Here is a 20,247-nt window from a genome sequence, read left to right on the forward strand (position 1 = left end):
GGGGCGGCCGGAGTGGGGGTGCAGGGGGACTGGCTGGGGCGGGAGAGGGGGAGGGAGCGGGCGGGAGAGAGAGAGAAGGGGAGGCCAGGGCTACAGCAGGGGCGCTGCCACGCGGCCCTCCCGCTGCGCCGCCTCCTGCCACCTGCCGCGAGGGCTCCGCTCCGGTCGGCGGGGAGGGAAGGAAGAGGACTGCCCTGCAGGGCGCTCTGGTTCTCTGCACCACCGCCCCCTACAGGGCGGCCGGAGCGGAACAAGAACAAAAATCGGCCATGCCGCCCTAGGATTGGCAGAATGCCGCCTCCAACAATCTGCCGCCCCAAGCACCAGCTTGCTCAAATGGTGCCTGGAGCCGGCCCTGGGTCTGATCCTGCTGGGGACTTCACTGGCAGCTGAGGTTCCATAGCACTTTGCACAACTGGGTACTAATAAAGCAATCTTTGCAGTGTTTATATTGCAGGCCCTTGGGGAGATGCAGAGTGAAATGGCTCAAAGAGCAATAGTCTACTTAGCTCTAGCTGTGCAGGAACTGGAATTTCCATTTCACAGGAAATTTCCATGATTTCAAAATCTGGTTTTGTTCCAAATCACAACAAAACCAAAAAATTCCAAAATTTCCCACATTTTTTTTAAAAAGAACATTCATTTTGGGTCAATCCATATGTTCCATTGTGAAGAAATTGAAACACTTCATTCAGATCTTGACCTTTTTATGTTATAATTATATAATAAATAACATTTTGAAATGAAAAATTATTTTCAAATGTAAAAATGAAATCATTTCAATTTTTTTTTCCAAAGCAACATTTCATTGAAATCAACACGCTCCTGTGAAACATTTTGATTTCAGTGAAACAGCATTTTCCCAACAGAGAAATGTTCCACTGGAAAATTGTCAACCAGCAGTGAAACTAACCTTCTGTTCAGATCAATATTTCTCCTGTAGGAGACAATCTTGCTTTCTGCCCAGGCCACAAACTTTAAAGCTGGGAAGGTCAATTTAATGTCCAATACATCATCTGGGTGGGTGGACTGTATGAGAGATGGATCTTCTCTAGTTCTGTGGACTCTGAAGGCAGCAAAAAAAACAAGCTCAGCTGGTCTTTATTTGCCTCAAGAGACAATGGAAATGCTGCCTATGGCTTTACTAGAACAGGTGTGTGGCTGTGCATGCGTGTGAGAAGAACCATAAATCCTGGATTTGCTATAATTACTAGGTTTTATGGTCTGTCTACCCCAAAGGTGTTTCAGTGTCTGGAGTTTTACTATGACAAATTATGGATAGGGCCCTGCCCCTGGGCTTTTTCTTCCTAAGCAAACGGAAAAAGCATCAACTCCTCACAATTACTCCCTTGAACAATCAGTCACTAAAATACTTCTTGCCCTGTCAACCATCTGTCCTGGCTATAATGTAGAGCTGGCCCTGGTCAATACTGAGAATGGCTTACGGCCACACCATTTATAGATTATTGCATTTGCCGAAGAACAAACAATGAAGGTTCTAAGAGCAGAAATGGTAAACGCCTTTCACATTTCTGACTTATCAATCCTACAGAACAAGAACTCCATGCAAATACAAGTCAAACCTCCAACCTCTCCAGAGCTCAGACTCTAGTACTGCTGTGAAATAGCCTTGTGAATGGATTCTGGTTACTGACATGCAAACAAGCACATCAGGACAGACGGGTAACAATGAGCCTGTTTCAACTTCTTTGGATACAGCACAAGTTATCAACCTTTAGCCTAAAACTCGGCAGTAGTCGGGGAAGCAAACTTAAGATCCACCTTGTGACACCCTGGCACCCCAATATTCACCATCATGTAATTAGGATATGTTTTGTACAAAGTATGCCTCGTGAAGTGGTATTTTAAAAGTCTTGATCTGCTAGACATTAATATCACATTGGATTGTATGTGCTATCGTCGTATGTGAAGTTTGGCTATGTACGTGTTACTGAAACATGTCGTGAGGTTGAAAAACACCCACAAGGATCCTTTCAGGTACAACAGTAAAAAGGCCAAACAATGTTAATGGCTTCTTGAGGAAATGCACACAAGCACAAGGATTACCCCAGGAACTGTGTACAATAGAAACCTCTCCGAGATAGCACTACACAATGAGAACTGTTTGACCCAGGTCACAGCAAAAGAGCTTTCCAACATGGGGGAAGAAGATATAAAAGGGGGAAAATGATATCATGGGGGACCTCACTCTCCCTACAACACCACACCTGGAAACACCCAAGGAATAAAGACTGAACGGGGGGAAGTGATAGTCCCAGGCTACGGGATTGCTAGCCCGTGTATGAAAATCTGGGAAAGCCAAGCTGCAAAGCCAAGGCAGCTTGTGCCTTAAGAATCTGTCAGCCTGTTTATCACTCAGGGTGAGAATTTGCTAATTCATGTCCTACCTATCTAGTATGTTAAGCTCAGTTTGCAGTTATTTATTTATTTATTTACTAGGTAATCTGCTTTGATCTGTTTGCTATCACAATCCCTTAAAATCCATCTTTTTTAGTTAATAAACTTGTTTTTGTTTTGTCTAAAACCAGGTGTGTGGACATCATAACTGGGGGGCAAAAAGCTGTTGCATATTTTCCTCCACATTGAGGTAGGGGGTGAATGTCATGAGTTTACGCTGTACAGTTCTCCGTGCAGCGCAAGACGGTATAATTTTGGGTTTACACTCCAGACGGGGGTGCGTGCCTTAGGAACTGGGAGGTGCCTTAGCTGAGTCTTCCCATGCAGAGCTGATCTCAGCATCTGTGCGTAGCTGCAGCTGGGTATGTCCCTACCTGTATGTGTCTGGAGGGGGCTTAAGGGCCTGTCACAGCACTACAGTGTAAAGGGAGCCCAGGCTGGTGAGTCAGGCTGGTTCAGTGGTACCCCAGTTCCATGTGGCACCCCAGGGGGAACCTGTCACACACCCATTTCTAATCAGCTTGTATGATCCCTCTGCAAGAAACAAATCCAAGATTCAAGGATTTTCTTCCTCTACACAGCTATAGTCAGCAGCACGCTGCTAACGTGGGGCTCTCATAAAAATGATCTCCATTAGTCTGTGATGTCCCCACGTACCAGAGGGCTGCTCATGACTGCAGAGAAGCAGCCAGCATTAAAATGCTCTCTGAGCACACCCAGAGAAAGAGGCAGCACCCAGATGATGAACAGACTTCTGTTCAAGTACATCTACCTGGAAATGGGTGGTTCTTGACAAATACTACATCATCACTAGAACGCAGAGTACCTGACTTACGTGGTTTGAAATGGGGATTTGGCTAGTGGCCAGGGCAGATGAACTCATGATATCTTCCACAGGAAATTGTTTTGAAATTACATGACATTTAAGGTCTGATCTAACACTAGCTGACATCAATTAAAAAGACCTCCTTTTACGTCAGTGGATGCTGGATTAGCTCCTTAATGCAAAATGGTACATTGTCATTTAGGATTTTGAAGTGTGTTCACCAATTGAGTCCTGCTTCCTTCTCTGGTTGTGCTCAAAGAGCGCTTCAGCGTGGACTCTATTTCCACATGCCTCAAATATATGGGGCTGACCACTTTGAAAACAGCACACTGAAGGAGACGGGCCAAGGGTGTGATTCAATAGGGCACTTGCTATGTCCCTATTCCAAAGGCAAATATTTCCTCTTCAGAAGAAACGTTATGAGCCTTAGGGATAAGCTCTTTCTAGCAGAAGGGATTTATTAGGATCGAGGCGTGGAGGGCGAGGTAGAGATGAGTCCATCAGAGGCAAGGAACCTGCCCCAATCTTCCTTTCAGTTTGGCGGTAAAATTTTAACCGGCATCCTCCATTCAGCATGTCACTGGTACGTTTCCTAAAACTAAATCTCAGTTGTAACTAAAGATTAGCTCAACAAACTATAGCAAACAAAGAATCAGACAAGCAATAAGAGGTGAGCTGTGACCAGGGCTGGCTCCAGGCACCAGCACAGCAAGCAGGTACTTGGGGCGGCCAACGGAAAGGGGCGGCACGTCCGGCTCTTCGGTGGCAATTCGGCAGAACAACGAAGTGGCGCGGTGGAGCTGCCACTGAAGTGCCGCCGATCGCTGCTTCCCCCCCGCCGCTTGGGGCGGCAGAAACACTGGAGCCGGCCCTGGCTGTGACCCAGAGATTTGGGCTTTGTGAGATGAGCTTTTCCCCAAGCACATAAGTACATTAATTCAGCTGTCCACAAAACACACCTGAGTAAGATGAGTGGAGAGAAGTTTTGGTTAGACACATATTGCTAAATTCTCTGCTGGGGTAAATCAGTGAAACTCCACTGAAGCCAATGGACCAGCACCCATTTACACTACTACAGAATTTGGCCCTGTGAGTGGCTAGCTGTTTCCATCTGAAATGGGCTGAGATAAAGAGATAATGATGATGGTCAAAGGTCAAAGATATTACCAAGAGGGTCGATAAGAGAATTGGGGGTGAGACACTTGTTTGAACAGACAAGTGATCAAGGATGCTGTAGTGCAGATACTGGGGCCTTATCTGGACTTACAGCGAAATGGGATATAAAACTGGCATGCATTTCCTGATCTCTTACCAGTTGGTATAAGAAATGATGAGCAGAACAAGGATGAGGGGGGAAATATTAAAAGACGGGCAGCTATCCAGGGTGTTTAAGATTTTGGTAACAGGCGCTAACTTCCTCAGTTCCCAGGGGGTGCTTGACCCCTGCTCCGCCCCAGACCCTGCCTCCACTCCCTCCCTTCCCCCAAGCCCCGCCCTGCCTCTTCCCGCCCTGTTCCACCCCCTCCCCTGCCTCTTCCTGCCCCTCCACCCAGTGCCTCCTTCACACTGCTGAACAGCTGATCTGCAGCGGGCGGGAGGCGCTGGGAGGGAGGAGTAGGAGCTGATTTGCGGGGCTGCCAGCCACTGCGTGCTGAGCACCCACTATTTTTTTCCCCTGGGTGCTCTGGGGCTGGAGTCTGCGCCTATGTTTGGTAGGTAATGTATTCAAGCACCCATGATAGGGTTAATTTTTATAAGGCAATGGTACCAACACAGCTAGCATCAGTGTCACATTACAAAGGAGTGATGAGCTAATGAGAGTTTGTTCTGATGATGTAGAGCAGATCTTCAGCTGTTGCAAGCAGTGCTCCATTAAGGAAATAAAGCATACAGTTTTGACCGCGAGGGTAATTAATCACTGGAACAATTTACCAAGGGTCATGTGCATTCACCATTGCTGATGATTTTAATATCAAAATCTTTTTGCGGATACAGACTAACACCGCTGCTACTCTGAAAAATATCAAGATTGGATGTTTTTCTAAAAGATCTGGACTAGGAATTAGTTTGGGGAAGTTCTCTGGTTGGTGCTATACAGAAGATCACAGTGGTCTCTTCTGGCCTTTAATCTGTGAATGGCCAGTTGATTTATACCAACGGAAAGTCTAGCCCATAAATGTTTGTAGCACGATATTATCCCAGTACATAGGCAGTTTCTCTGAAATCAGACAAGATGGAAATTCTCCCCCTCCCATCATGCACCTGCAGTTTCAACTGAGCTTTCTTAAGGTTACACAGCGCTGAACAAGACCCAACCCCACATCTCAAAGCATTTACTTTACAATCAGTTTATTTTTCTAGTTTGCTTCCAGATGCTAGCACTCTCCCTTCTAATATCAAAACAGGGAGAGAGAAAATGGTAAAGGCAAATGGCTGCATCTCACCTTCAATGAAGCAAAGAGTCTGGCTGTTTACATGGCAAGCTACTTGGCTGCTGATTTAGAATACAGAGATGGAAACAAGAGACAGTTTGCAAATATCAACCACTCAGAACGTATGAGAAGGTGGCAAAGGAACAACAGAGGAAAACATTTAACTCTCACCCCTGCACTGAGAGCCTACATAACATTGATGAACCAGAGTTACAAGGATTTAAAGGGTGTTGCATTCATTTATTCTATTCTCTTTTAATAACAGATCAAATGACTGAGGATTTAGCATACCAACGTGACATGGAGCCACTGCAGGGGGAGGGCTGGCTGTTCTAAGGAGAGGGCGCGGCCTGTGCAGAGAGAGGCACTAATGTTTTCACCGACACAGAGACAGTCTGGATTGCGGTTAAAGACAATGAAGGTGCATGTTTATACAATTCTCCTATAGTCCTTTAAACAATTAAAGAAAGTAGATTAAAAATGATGCATCAAAAGGAAAAGCAGCCACAAATGTGATTGCATGGGTGATGGTTACTTACTGACTGAGGTGTTTGCAAAAAGCAAGGATAGGCACAAGCGGTTAGAAAGAAGGCAAATTGATTTCCTAGGCAATAAACTCAGGTTCTTTTGGATTTAATCATTGGAAGTGAGAAATGATGGCTGATAAGAAAAAAGGGATACTGTGTCTACTCCGACCTCTTGTAACCATATAAAATATTAAAGATACACACCAGAAGGCAAAACACCCAGTTTAGGAATCTTCCTTCTGGAAGAAGCCAAAATACCTTGAACTGTGACTCCAATGGGAAAGTGTCCAGTGGACTAAGGGAAATGATTGCAAGAATATTTAGGAAGGCTGCAAATATGTGAAAAGGTGGTGGAGGCCACATGCTTGGAATGGGATAAGACAGAATAAAAGCAATAAACAGCAAGAACATGGCATATTCAAGGACTGGGAGCTACAGAAAACAGCAGCACTTTAGGGGAATTACAGGAGCAAAAGGGAAATACTGAATATTGAATTGCAGGAATCATAACACTGTAAACTCACAGGTGTGACAAAAATAAAAGATAAAATGCCCTCTACCGACGAGCCAGAGACAAGAGGGTAAGAAATCAGCAAAAGGATGGAGGGCAAAATATTAGACTCACGACAGAGGATGAAGAGTAAAATAAATAATAAATAATAAATAAATAAATAATGGAGATATCCCATCTCCTAGAACTGGAAGGGACCTTGAAAGGTCATCAAGTCCAGCCCCCTGCCTCCACTAGCAGGACCAAGTACTGATTTTGCCCTAGATCCCCAAGTGGCCCCCTCAAGGATTGAACTCACAACCCTGGGTTTAGCAGGCCAATGCTCAAACCACTGAGCTATCCCTCCCCCCCTAAAGAAGAAAAGAGTCTCATTTTCTAGCATGGGAGAGCAGAAAGAAAGGAATAATAATGGATATTTCCAAGAGATCTTTCATTAATAACTATTGTTGCTTGGAAAATGGGTCTTTCCCCCCTGTGGAAAAAATTTTCATCAAAACATTTTACTTTGTTGTCAAAAACATGAAAACCTGAAAACAAAATGTGTCCGTTTTTGGTAAACATTTTTGACCAAAACATGAGAAAATTTCAGTTGAAAATTTTTAGTTTCAACCAACTAAAATAAAAAAGAATTTCCCTCAACTGAATATAACCCATTTTACTATTACGTGCAAAGTGCACAGAGGACAAATCAATGTTTGAACCAATAAACAATGCTGTGTGTGGGGGGTCTTTTCAAGAGCTGGTCAAAACTTTTCCGACAGAACAGTTTTCCTTCAGAAAATGCTGTTTTGATAAAATTGAAACGTTTCAAAGAAACACATTGATTTTGCTGAAAATTGACCTAAGAGTCGTGTTTCATTCAATAAGGTCATTTTGACGAATTTATCTTATATAAAAGTCTAAATGAAGTGCTTCGACCTTATAAAACTAAAACACTTCAAGGTGATCATTTTGATATTTCCAAAATGAAATTTCTAAAAAGTTTCATTTTGCAGGAAATTGTGACTTTTTTTCCAATTAAGAATGAAGGGAAATGTTGGAATTTCCCACAGAACAGAAATTATGAATTTCAATCAGCTCTGTTCTTTTCCATTCATTGTAATAAAGTGTTTAATGGTTGGGAGGGGAAATCCTTCACTCTAGTCTCAGAGATCCAAAACAATAAAAATCTAGAGATAAACAGTGCAGCCATAAGTGTGAAATTAACATAATGGACGGAGACTGTAGTTAAAGTTCATAGCGCCCAGTCAGAATAAAACCCCTGATATTTACAGCATAGGACAAAGGAGCAAGACTACGGGGAAGACAATTTTCATCTGTACAAATAAGTTACAAAACCCAAGTCAATCACCTGGACATTTTTAAAGTCAATTTACCTGTGAAAAAGGAATTTCTGACGTATGCACAGTCTAGTGGTATTTTAAACCCAGGACCTATCTGACAGGAAGGCTAGAGGGGGTGTTTATATAGAGTCATTAACTCTTATCTCAGGATCACAATGGAAAAAACCCAAGAGGACAGGCCTATGGAATGAGGGGTTATCATTATAACAGGCTGTTTGTTGTGTTGAGATCCTGACAGTATTTTTTGCTATATTCAGAAAATTGTTGAGCCATACAATGGCTTCTCAGCAGTATGTTTCCCAAATAACCGCTAGCGTGGAGTTACCTACATGCTCAGTGTAATCTGCTCGCATGAGGTTCATTATATACAAAAGATACATTATAGACACAGCAGGATATTACAGAGTGGTAGCCGTGTTAGTCTGTATCAGCAAAAAGAACGAGTACCTGTGGCACCTTAGAGACTAACAAATAGCCCACCTTAATTGATTAGTCTCCTTAGAGCTGGTCTGGCAACACCCATTGTTTCATGTTCTCTGTGTATATATCTTCCTACTGTATTTTCCACTGCATGCATCCGATGAAGTGGGTTTTAGCCCATGAAAGCTTATGCCTAAATAAATTTGTTAGTCTCTAAGGTGCCACAAGTACTCCTCATTCTTTTAGCACGATATTAGATTTGTTCAGTGCCGAGACGACTGCCAGCCAGCTGCTACACATCTTGTTTTTCTTATGCATCATTCAAGAATTCTTACTTAAAGGACCAGACCACAGATAAGCCAGGCTGGCTTGTTAAAACTGTGCACACCACACCTCTGAATGCAGGGGAAGGGAAAAGGAAAAATGCAAATACTCCAGTCTAGTTGCCCAATTTCCATTATGGGATGCATTTACTTCTGTTTACTGATTTCTAGATAGGAAAATAGTCTGATCTGGCCAGGTCTTTATGAGCATGCCATTTGCATCATGTTGTAAGACTCCTACCACTTTGTGATACAGACCAGACTCATTACCTTCAGAACCTCTGTTTGTCATTTTAAAGCTCTGAATAAAATCTTGAATGAAAAGAACAGAAGAGAATAAAATGTGTTTATATCTGATACCACCCTATTTTGTTTACTTTAATTCATTCAAGTCTAAACAATTTGCTGATGATGAAATATTGAATGTGTCTTGCAAGCAGAGTTCTTGGAGTGTGGAAAAAGGAAGGTGGCCAAGGTGATGTGTAGATTCACCAGAAGGAAAGGCATATTAGAAAGACACACACACACACACACACACACGCAGAGTCTGGTCTGAAGGCCAGTAACTCCTGCCGCTAAAGACTTGTCTGCATTTTTGCACTGATGAAGCCATGTTGGTTCAAACCCCTATTATAGATGTGCTGCACCAGTGTAAAAAGTGACTTGTGCCAGCCTACCTTTTCCCAGTTTGCACATCAGTATAGCTACACTAGTGCAAACCCCTCCTCCATCGTAGACAAGTCCCAACTCATTGTGTGGCCTTGAGCAAGTTATTTAACATTACTGTGCCTCAGTTTCTCTTCCCCTCCCCCCCCCCCCCCCCCCCCCATAAAATAGGGACGATACTGACTAACCTGCCAGACAGGCATGTTGCAAACGTTAGTGACTGTTTGGGGAGCACTGTGAAGTGTTATCATCGCTTGTAGATACATCACTGGAAGCTGAATGATGCCATGGAAAGAGAAGTTCTGCTCCTGGCATCAGTAGAGCTAGACTTTAACTAGGGGGTCCATGTATTCAGTTAGCCAGGAGACAAAACACCTGTTTACTCACTGGCTGGGTGGATGGTAGAGTGCCCCGTTTGGAGATAGATGTACTACACTTGCCATTCTAGGCACATGTAGTGTCCTTCTGCCTGCCAGAAAGAACAGCTCTGTTTGTCTAAAACCCCTGGTTGTAATTCTTGAAGGCAGAGAAAATCCCAGGAGTCAAAGGTGCAGGGCACACATAATCTGGATGTTTTAAGGATTGCCTTTTCACATCCATACACAAATTATTAACCCTGACAGAAGTTAGGACTTGGGGCCTGGGCCCACCTGGGTCATAAGATGATTTATACTTTGGTCTATCAGCAAGCAAATAGGAATGGGGCCGGGCACGTCAAATCAGCTGTTATTTCTTCACAGCCATCTCTATCTGCGTACCACTGCTCATGCCCACAAACAGCAAAGGTCTGGGGAATGTGCGTGTTTGACTGTCTTCGGTTGAGTAAAGCGATGGAAAAAGCCTTAGCGCGCCCTTTCTTCCTTGGAATGCTGTTTGTCAGAAAGAGAGCACTGCTGACCACCCGCCCTCTTTCCTACACACGTGCGGACGCACACACATTCTGTAGGACTAAGCGACGGTCACTGGAAGTTTGGGGGTATGCTTGTGTTTTAAGTCTTCTCCCACCCCTTGATTGGTTTATTGCTCCCAGAGGCCTGAATAGCAAATAAAGGACAGCAGCAGTTTAAATTGTATTTTAATGTTACTAGGGTGGTGAAAGGGTGACCAAGATAAAATGCAGCCATTGACGGGGTGTCAGAAAGGAGAGTCAGATTCTGAGAATGGGCCCTTTCTCCCCACCTCTGGCTGAAGGTACTTTCAAATCATGACTGTTGCTGCAAGTAAATGGCTCAGCGAGTCATTGCCATGCAAAGTAAGCCAGTGAATTGGTTTCACCCATTTTTCACAGGTAGGTAATCCTTGACATAACTAGGGTGACCAGATGTCCGGATTTTATAGGGACAGTCCCGATTTTTGGGTCTTTTTCTTATATAGACTCTTATTACCCCCCACCCCCTGTCCCGATTTTTCACACTTGCTATCTGGTCACCTAGACCCTAGTTTAGTTTAAAAAGAAACACATGAATGCTCCGTTGCCCCCTAACTCAGATTGTGAATGGTGCTACTTGATTTCAAAAAGAGCTGCCGATTTGCTGTTTCCAACAATGATTCATTAAATGGGAGTAAATCTGGAGTAATCCCTTGGAAACCATGAGATTCGTGACCCCAGCATCACGCCCATTGCTTTCAGTGGGTTTACTCTGAGCACACACCAGTGTAACTGAGAGAAGAGGATGGCTCCTCACTGCACTGAGAGTTGCCATTTTACTGTTTATTGCTAGTTTCTAGCAGGAATATTAAACCAACAAGAAGGGAGTCTGGTCTGATGACCTGGATCAGGAGAGGGAAACGCAGCTCAGTATCAGACCTCTGGCAAAGGGAGCTGAAATTCAATTTTCTTGTCATGATTTTTCTTTAATAAAGCTTAAAACTCACCCTAATGTTGGACATGTCCGATATTCATCAGACTTTCAAAAATGATCTGATTTTCTGGGCCTGCGTCTGATCATATTTACACCACTGACCTCAAAGTTTGGTGTGGAGGTCATGGGTGTTCCTCTTCAGCTGCAGTAAAATCTTGGTTGGCAATGGTCTCTCGCCCTAGCAGCATATCAATTCAATAGCACCCGAACCCTCACTACGATGCTGTCTAGCTTCATTGTCATTACAAAACAACAGTACATTATTCTTGCCTTCCTCCTGTAACCAACCCCATTGGGCCTCATTTCAACACAGCATTTAAGTTCACGTTTAACTTTAAGCTCATCCCTAGTCAGCAAAACACTTTACGTACTAGATGGGAAAGGGATAGACTTTTGGACACGCTCTGCTGAATGAGGGCATTAGTCTGTATAGCTCAGAGGGAAAAGGTCAAGCAGAAGGCACCATGCCTGAGTGCATGGAGGCAGGGGACTTTCATTCCTTTATCTATAGCAGGGCAAAGTTGTTCAAACGTCAGCACAGGGCAGGAAAGACACCTCCTCAGGCCACTCCTGACAGGACTCTTTTTCCATGTAGGGGCAGAAGGTCTTGTCTGATGGAAATTTATGAGGGGAAAGAAAGTGCTGCAGAGTATTCACAGCATGTGGGCAATAGTAAAAGGCTTCCTCCAGGGCTATTTCCTCTCAGGACAATTCACACCCAGCCAAGAGAGTCATGTATTAACCCTTCGGAACTAGGAGAGACTTTGCTGTGCTGGAATCCTCTCTGCCTTCAAAACAGTTAATTCCTTCCTCTTCCACCACCAGACTTCCTTCCCACACCCTCCATCCATCTAATCCCCCCAGGGCGAGCTGGGTACTGGAATCAAAGTGTGGCAAGAAACGAAAGGAAATGTGGCACCTGTAGAACACTCCAAGGAGTCGAAGGGGAGATGGTGTCAGGTGTAGGCCAGGATACACTGAGAAGGGAGGGACAGAATCAGGCCCCACCAGTGGTGCTAGAACAATTTTTATAGTGGGGGTGCTGAAGGCGGAAACCATGTATTTGGGTTGTTATTACTAATTCAAGCCAGGGGGTGTGACAGCAACCGTAGCTCCAGCACCTATGGGCCCCAGAGCTTTCCGCAGGCACTACAATATTTACATTGGGGAAAAGGTTTCATTATTACAGCAGTGCGGAGGCCCCAATGTGCTAGGCATTGTACAGACAGAGCGCAGAGCTTAGGATCCTAATAGACAAGACAAGGGGGAAAGAGAACATACAAGCCATGTGCCCAGAGGGGAGCCTGCCTCATTCACAGCACAGAGATTCAGGAACCCTACTGAGAATCCCTGTAGAACAGCATCCCCTGCCGCAGGATTGCCCTGCTCTGTTTAAAAACACAGGTCCAAATTCATCCCTGCTGTAACTCCAGTGAGGTCAATGGGGTTTGTCACAAGGGATGAATTTGGCCCACAACATCTCTTGTTCACTGGCTCCTCCCTCCACTGCTGCTGTAACTGAGACCTTTGGAGTGGGATGGGGAAGGAGGAGAATGAACATCCTGACAGCCAAGCTTCCTGGCACCCTATGTTGTAAATGAGTCACATACACCTGGAGGGCAAAGTCCTACCCGCCTCTTTGGAGCTGATCCTGCCCCTGCTGAACTCAGTGGGGAAGCTCCCACAGGCTTCAACAGGAACAGGAACTGTGTTTTAGGATTGTTCCTGTGATTTGTAAGTCAGCTGTAGGATCCATACCTCTGCCTGCAGATCTGTCCGCCCATCCTGCGAGGCCTCATTGAGCAGTCAAATAATGCAGCTAAAATCAAAATGTGAAAAGCTCAGGACTCAAGCCTTTGGGCTGTACGTTTATGGGGATGCACTAGAAGTCAAGTAACAAATATACCCTGAGAGGAGACACTCTGACACTCAGGGACTGATTCATACTGGAGTAAAGCAGAAGCAGCTCCACCAAGGTCAATGGAGTTAGTTACATTGGGGTAGGTAACATCAGAATCCAGGGCGACGTCCTGGCTCTATTGCAGCCAATGGGAGTTTTGTCTTTGACTTCGCTGGTGCCTGCATTTCACCAAAGATCTTCAAACATGTCAGCTCTCCTCAAAGCTTAACATTAAGACTATTTTTCCTCTCCCTTGCCTCCTACTTTCTTTAGGTATCTCTGTCACTATATATATGGATTGTAGATCTGTTTTATTTATATTAGATTACTATTCATTAGACCATTCTAACGATCATTGCCGCGGAAAGCATAATGTTCATGTCAAAGGGTTAATGCAATACTATATTATATAAACAGATCACTTGTTTTCTATATAGTCAGAAGCAGGCTATGCAATGGGACACACTCCTAGTGAATGCTGGTACAATGAAACACCTTTTATACAGCACTCATCCCCCTGCTATCCATGTGCCTAGAGATGTATAATGAAATGGAACAAAAGATGTGCACTGTTCAATGCACTGCAATGTGCAGACCATAGTTCTGGTCACAGAAATCATTTTGGGGGGGGGAGGGGAAAGAGAGGGGCGGGGGGGGGGGAATGACTCAAGCTTAATAGGAGATTCACTGTAACTAACTCAGAGGTGTGTTTTTACAACAGAAGAGAATAAGCCAAATTCTTCTGTTGCTCTGGATATAGGCCAGTACAAGTACCACCTGAAAGCAGTATTTGACCCAACTTGTCTTTCACCCCAAGGAAGCCTTCAGGACACACATTCTAACAGCCACCCGCTGTATTCCTAGACAGCTGTTACTGTACCACTCAGATGCTGGGAGCTTCAGAAATGGTAACTCCTTCCAACCCTCACCCTCCCTTTGCAAGCAGTGCTCCAAGCATGCAGGACATGAATTACAGAACAAGATAATTAACTTGTATATCCCCATGTGCTACTAATTAGGTTGGGGTTGTTTTTTTTTTATAGCTGCATCATGCAGAGAGTTAAGTGGCAAATGTACACACACTGCTTCAGCTAGGTAGGTAAAGAGCGAGAGAAACATATGGTTTGCCCAGAGGTGAAGGCTGGTTCTGTTTGTCTTCTTGCCATTCGCTCTCATGAATATTCTGCACACGTGGAAACCTAGAATTAAATATTTGCAGAGCGGCGCCATGGCCAGAATTTCGCCTATAAAACAATAGTTGTATGTTTAAATGGCAGCGCCTGCCAACTGTACAAACACCCCCTTCCCAGGCATAGTTCTTCCCCACCTCCTTGTAATTCCATCTACTGCTCTAAGTGCAGTGTCCAGTAGTACATATCAGCAACTCAGGCGGGCTAATTCTTTAGTTTATGGGTAGGAGGAAAATATATAACAGAGGCCAGATTCTCAGCTGATGTTAAGTTCCACTGACATTAATGCTGATTTATACCAGCTGAGAATCTCGCCCCTGCATGATTTTGAAACAGGATGAGAGTATTAAGCAAAAAACATTATCGCAGATTTCTGTGCTGTTTCATCTGGAAGTTAGCAGAGAGAGGCGTGTGGCGATTTCAAACCTGATTTTTACCGGGTGACATCCTGTGTTCATTTTATTGAGCACAAGTGAAAATAACATAACAGTTTAAGAATGACTCAGTGTAGATTTAGCCATAGACTTTGCCACACTGAGCAATTACTCACTCTCAATGTATTAGGTTTTCTCACATTATATAGCCAAGTCTGGAAAACAAGGGCAGTGTCTAACAGAACCAGAGATAAGTACCTATCCGAACATTAATACATCCTCTCTGCCCAATCCCTGCATTTTTCAATCCCAAATTCTCTGCTCCAATTTAAAAAAAATGTTCCAGCAGGGAGATGGGAGAAAATACATGTGAAATGAGCTTTGCTGGTCTCTGCCCCAGGTGGGTATCTGCATCACAAACAGCACTTATTGGTGACCTCCCACCCTTGCTAGAGGCAACAGCCAAGAGACCAGCCTCGTGTAATACAGATCTGATATAAGACATCTTTATTTCCTGGTACTTCTCATCACTCAGGTTTGTTCATAATCTGCAGGCATTTTTTTGACATTGGCATATTGGTCAAGAACCATCCAAGCATAATTAAGGAATGAGTGGTCTGCAAGCCATTCGTATACGGTGAGCCAGAAAAGCCAGCCGCTATGAACCTCCAGCTGCAATTTACCAAGGAACTTTCCCTTTTTGGGGATTGGGAGGGGGGGGGTTGCCTCTGGCCTTGTTATATCTCAAGCTTTTCCTACAATAATGGAAGTGATGAGAGCAACTCAAAGTCAGAAAAGTTACTTTATAAGAGGCATTGCTGATTAACTTCCAGTATTTTCTTCTCTTGCTTCAGTAACTTCCCAATCAAATTTGCTCAGTGTTACAAATCAAAAGGATGATTTGCTCCACCTAACAATACAGCAAACTCTACCTGAGATTTTAAATTACAAATCATGCTAATTCTCCTTTTTACTTCACCAGCACCAGTTCTTCTGACTGCAGAAAAAGTTAAAGGAATTGTTGATGCAGAATCCAGTTCACTCAAGTTCATTTATTTTTATTTAAATATCTAAAATAATAACTAATAAGCCAAGGCTCCAGGTGCCTTAACACCACCATTAATGATATAACTAAATCCCAACAGCATTAAAATGATGAATGTAACAGGGACTCAGCCAGTCACCCACCTACAAAAACTCCTTCCTGCCCTTTTGTCACCATAGGAAGAATACCTTCAGCCTTCCCCCAAAAACCCCATCAAAGGAGATGTCTTTTGTAGTGTGACAAGTGATCACCAAAGTCAAACTATTTCAGACCCATGGTGGAGACAGAAACTTGTGTCTAAGCTGACAGATCTAATTCAAAGATGCAGAGAAGCAGATATGAGTGTTAAAAAGGTACCATTTTAACTCGTAACTTTTATGATTACGAGAGACAGAGGGTCAGACTCCCATCTGGTGTAAATTAGCACAGCTCCACTGAAGTCAATAGAGCTAGGCTAATTTACACCTTCTGGAGATCCTTAGTTTCTCTTTTTTGCTTAACAGCAAGTTCCTTTGAACATTGTACTACATAGCTGAGTGTGCTATGTACTCTATTGAATCTTCCTGTTGCTGGAGGATATTGAGATGACTAATACTTTTTACATTTATTATTTAACTGAGAAAAATTATTAAATACATGAGTAATATTATTGAAGTCACCCTTTTCTTTGCAAATACGAGAGGTGGGGGAGGAGGAAGACATCCACACTAAAGAGCTATGTAACTGCACTAATGGTTATCAGGTCATCTAGACAAACAGTCCCATTGATTTGCAGGTAGCTCTTTTACCTAACTTCATTAATCATTTCTAGTCTAAGTGGATGTGACTATGTTTTCCAACCTGTTGCATTAATTTTATGCGATAACTCATAAGGAGTCCTAACTCCCATTCTCTAGTGGGCATAAATTCAGATCACAAGAGATGTGTACATTTTGATTGCGTCAGAGTTGTGCATCTCATGGCAATAAAGGCAGTTAATAAAGTAAACAGACAGTATCTACTTCTCCCTACAAATAATCTTGCAGGAATAAAAGGGTTCCCATTTTATTCAAGTATTTAAGAGTCTGAGGTTTACATTCAGCATATTTAGGATATGTACATAATGGTTAGATTAAGGGAATGGGAGTCAGGACATGTGGGCTCTATTCCCAGCTCAGTCACTATGAACTTGGGCAAGTCACTACCTCTTCCTCAGTTTTCCACCATCTGTAAAACTGAAGTGATACTGATCTACTATTGGACTCGGTAAAGTTCTACAGCTTGTGTTATGCAGGAGGTCAAGCTATATGGTCATAAGGCTCCCTTCTAGCTCTAAAAGCTACAAACCTAGGGTTGGATTTTCAGAAGCTCTCAGCATAGACCTAACTCTGCAACCATTGGCATCAATGGGAGTTTTACCATTAACTTCAATGGGAGCAAAGCCAGGCCAGTATTGATTGCTTATGAAAACGGCACCTCTGAAGCACTATCTAACAAGCTAAGTGCCATCATCACCACCTCATCTCATCTCACCTCAGAAGGGTTGAAAAGTTTAATTAGTGTTTGCAAAATGAGTTCAGCTCCCCAGTTGAAAGGGGTTCTAGAAGCAGAAATTATTTTCATTCCTCTGTTCTTGCCTTGATATCCTATTGAAAGCCAGTGCAGAGGGTGGAGGACACATCTGATGTGCTCACAGTAGCCTGCTTTGCTGAGGTGACAGCTGCAGTGTTCTGTACTCTCCTCACATGATCTTAGGTAAACTGGATACTTTCCCCTCTCTGTGGCCCTCTTGACCCTGGATCATTCCCACAACAGGGCTTCTGCCACCTTCTGCACTTCATGAAACAAACAAAAAAGGCCTCTGGTCTAGGCCTGGTCTGCACTAAAGAGTTAGGTCGACCCAGCGATTTTGCTCAGGAGTGTGAAAAATCTACATCCTTAAGTGGCATAGTTAAGCCGACCTAACCCCCAGTGTAGACAGTGCTAGGTAGACAGAAGAATTTCTGTCAACCTAGCTAGTGCCTCTCAGGAAGGTGGATTACCCCTCAGGGAGCTTCTCCCCCTTCCCCCTGCCCCAATCTTGGCAGCATAGCTAGTGTCTCACTGAAGCAATAGACAAGCCCCTAGTCATTTGTATGGCAAGATTGTGAAACTCTCCCGCAAGTCATCACCAGGACTAATGTCCTTCAGCTGGCAGAGAACAGCGTTTAGACTACCTTCACGTCAGTCAAATTACTGCAAATCAGAACATGCAGAAACGGTTTCTTAAAAAGGCTAAAACATCTGCACCTAGAATACGAGCAAGAACAAGGAGGTGGACGGAGCTACCACTGAGGGAGATCAAAAAGCCAGGATTTCTTCATGCAGAAAAGTATCATCTATATCAGACCCGACCTTGCTTTCACAGTTACTCCCTCAAGATCTGTTAATATTTGAACAAACCAGGCTACAGAGTAAACTCTTCTGAGCTCAAGGGCATACACTGCATGTCCTTGGTCGGTCTCAGTCACATTACAAGTCTTGTTTGGATTGACACTAACATGCCTCAAACTAGATTGACAGATGGGGCTTATCATTAAAATGGTCTAAAAATATAATTGCTCCCCCCGCCCACCTCGTTAGGAGTAGGAAACTGGTGGAACTAATCAATGCTGACTTTGTATCAGGACCACTAGAGTCTCCGCTCTCCAGCTGCATATTTGCTGAAGGCACCAGAAGAGGATTTTGGCAGGAGATGAGACCATACTAAAAGGATCTGGGGGACAGTGGGCTCTGGATCTGAACCACCCCCGGGTTTTCCAAACCTGAAACATAACCAGTTAAGTCTTTCCTAAACCCAAGCCACTGATCAAGCCCTTGCCATTTGTGACCCTCTTCCCCCTACAACGTGTCTGCCCACAGACACTAGCAACCTTTCAAAAGAGATTTTCTTTTCCAAATACCTGGTTGCCACTGACTTCATTTGTACAGTGGTAAAGAGAGGAGATAAACACTGGGTATAACTCTGTCTTGGGTCCAGGAAGCTTAACTTGGATATTGATCCAGGTTAGGCTAAGCCTGAGGTTCATGGGGGTCTCACCGACAATTCTGACACCTTTTCCACCGTCTAGAGTGGAAGAAGGCTTGAGATCAGCTGTTCTTGTGAGATCTCTGCCGTCTCTACTGGAAAATCTCATATGATTTCAGTGACAAGTGAAGTGGAACCTGAAGAAAGGCCCCATCCAGTTTTGGATGCAGCCCAGCACCAGAACTGTAACTGTAGGGTTGGTTTAGGCCCAGGGATTTTAGTCCAATATTCCCCCAGATTTTCAAATATTTAAAAGACATTGAGAGAGTAGTGTCTACTTCTGGCTTCTTTCTACATGTGTCCACAGGAAAGACAAAGATAAGGACAGGTCATAACATACTCTTCAGTGGGCATCTGACATAACCCTGAATGGCAAACCCCAGAGAGTACACCAGGCTGGCTGCTCGCTAGAACTGATCACAACTTTTCATTCAACATTTTTTATGAAAACAGCCTTTTCATTAAAATAAAAAATTCTGTGGAAAATGTCCATTTTAAACACTTTTTTGCAGGGGGGGGGGGGGAGAGGGGGTTGTTGAAAAATGTTTTCAACCAAATGCTGAAAAATTGTGGCCAAAACAAACAAAAAAAATGTGGATTTTTGTTCAATTTTTGAAATTTGTTTCCATTTTCATTGCGTTTTTTCCCCACAGGAACAAGCATTTCCTAGCAGTTTTACCATTCACTGCTAGCCATCCATTCAAGAAAGGCAATCTTTCTTTCCATTCACAAACAAACCTTCATTTTTAACAAGTGTGTTCAGTATTTGAAATTACGGAATGAAAGATCTATGCCAAACACACTTTATCCTTTGGATGGGCTGCTGATTAACTACTCCTGATGACTGGGAATTTTTCCCAAATCCATCATACTGAAAACACACACAACAGATCTTTGGCCGGACATCTCCTTGACGTTCAAAGGAACAGCTTTACCTACCTGCTTATCCAGTTCCTTTGGAAATCAATGGAAAGTGCCCCACTGACTTCGATAGAGGCTGGGCGAGCCCTGAGTCTGCAGCTCAGATGGCTATGATTTCCCTCTAAAATCCTCAAAGCAGGATGACAGGTTTCAGTGGTAGCCGTGTTAGTCTGGATCAGCAAAAAAAACGAGCAGTCCTTGTGGCACCTTGGAGACTAATAAATTTGTTAGTCTCTAAGGTGCCACAAGGACTCCTCGGGTTTTTTTTTTTTTTTTTTCAAAGCAGGATGTCACTCCATCATCGCTATTACATTGGTCTATTTCCTTTGCCCTGATATTTTGCCTACCATCTCCTAGATGCAGATGACACTAAACTGGGAGGAGTGGTAGATACGCTGGAGGGTAGGGACAGGATACAGAGGGACCTAGACAAATTAGAGGAT

This window comes from Terrapene carolina, unplaced genomic scaffold, assembly GCF_002925995.2.
Source record: "Terrapene carolina triunguis isolate 2854851 unplaced genomic scaffold, T_m_triunguis-2.0 Scaffold714, whole genome shotgun sequence".
In the NCBI taxonomy this organism is placed as follows: Eukaryota; Metazoa; Chordata; order Testudines; family Emydidae; genus Terrapene; species Terrapene triunguis.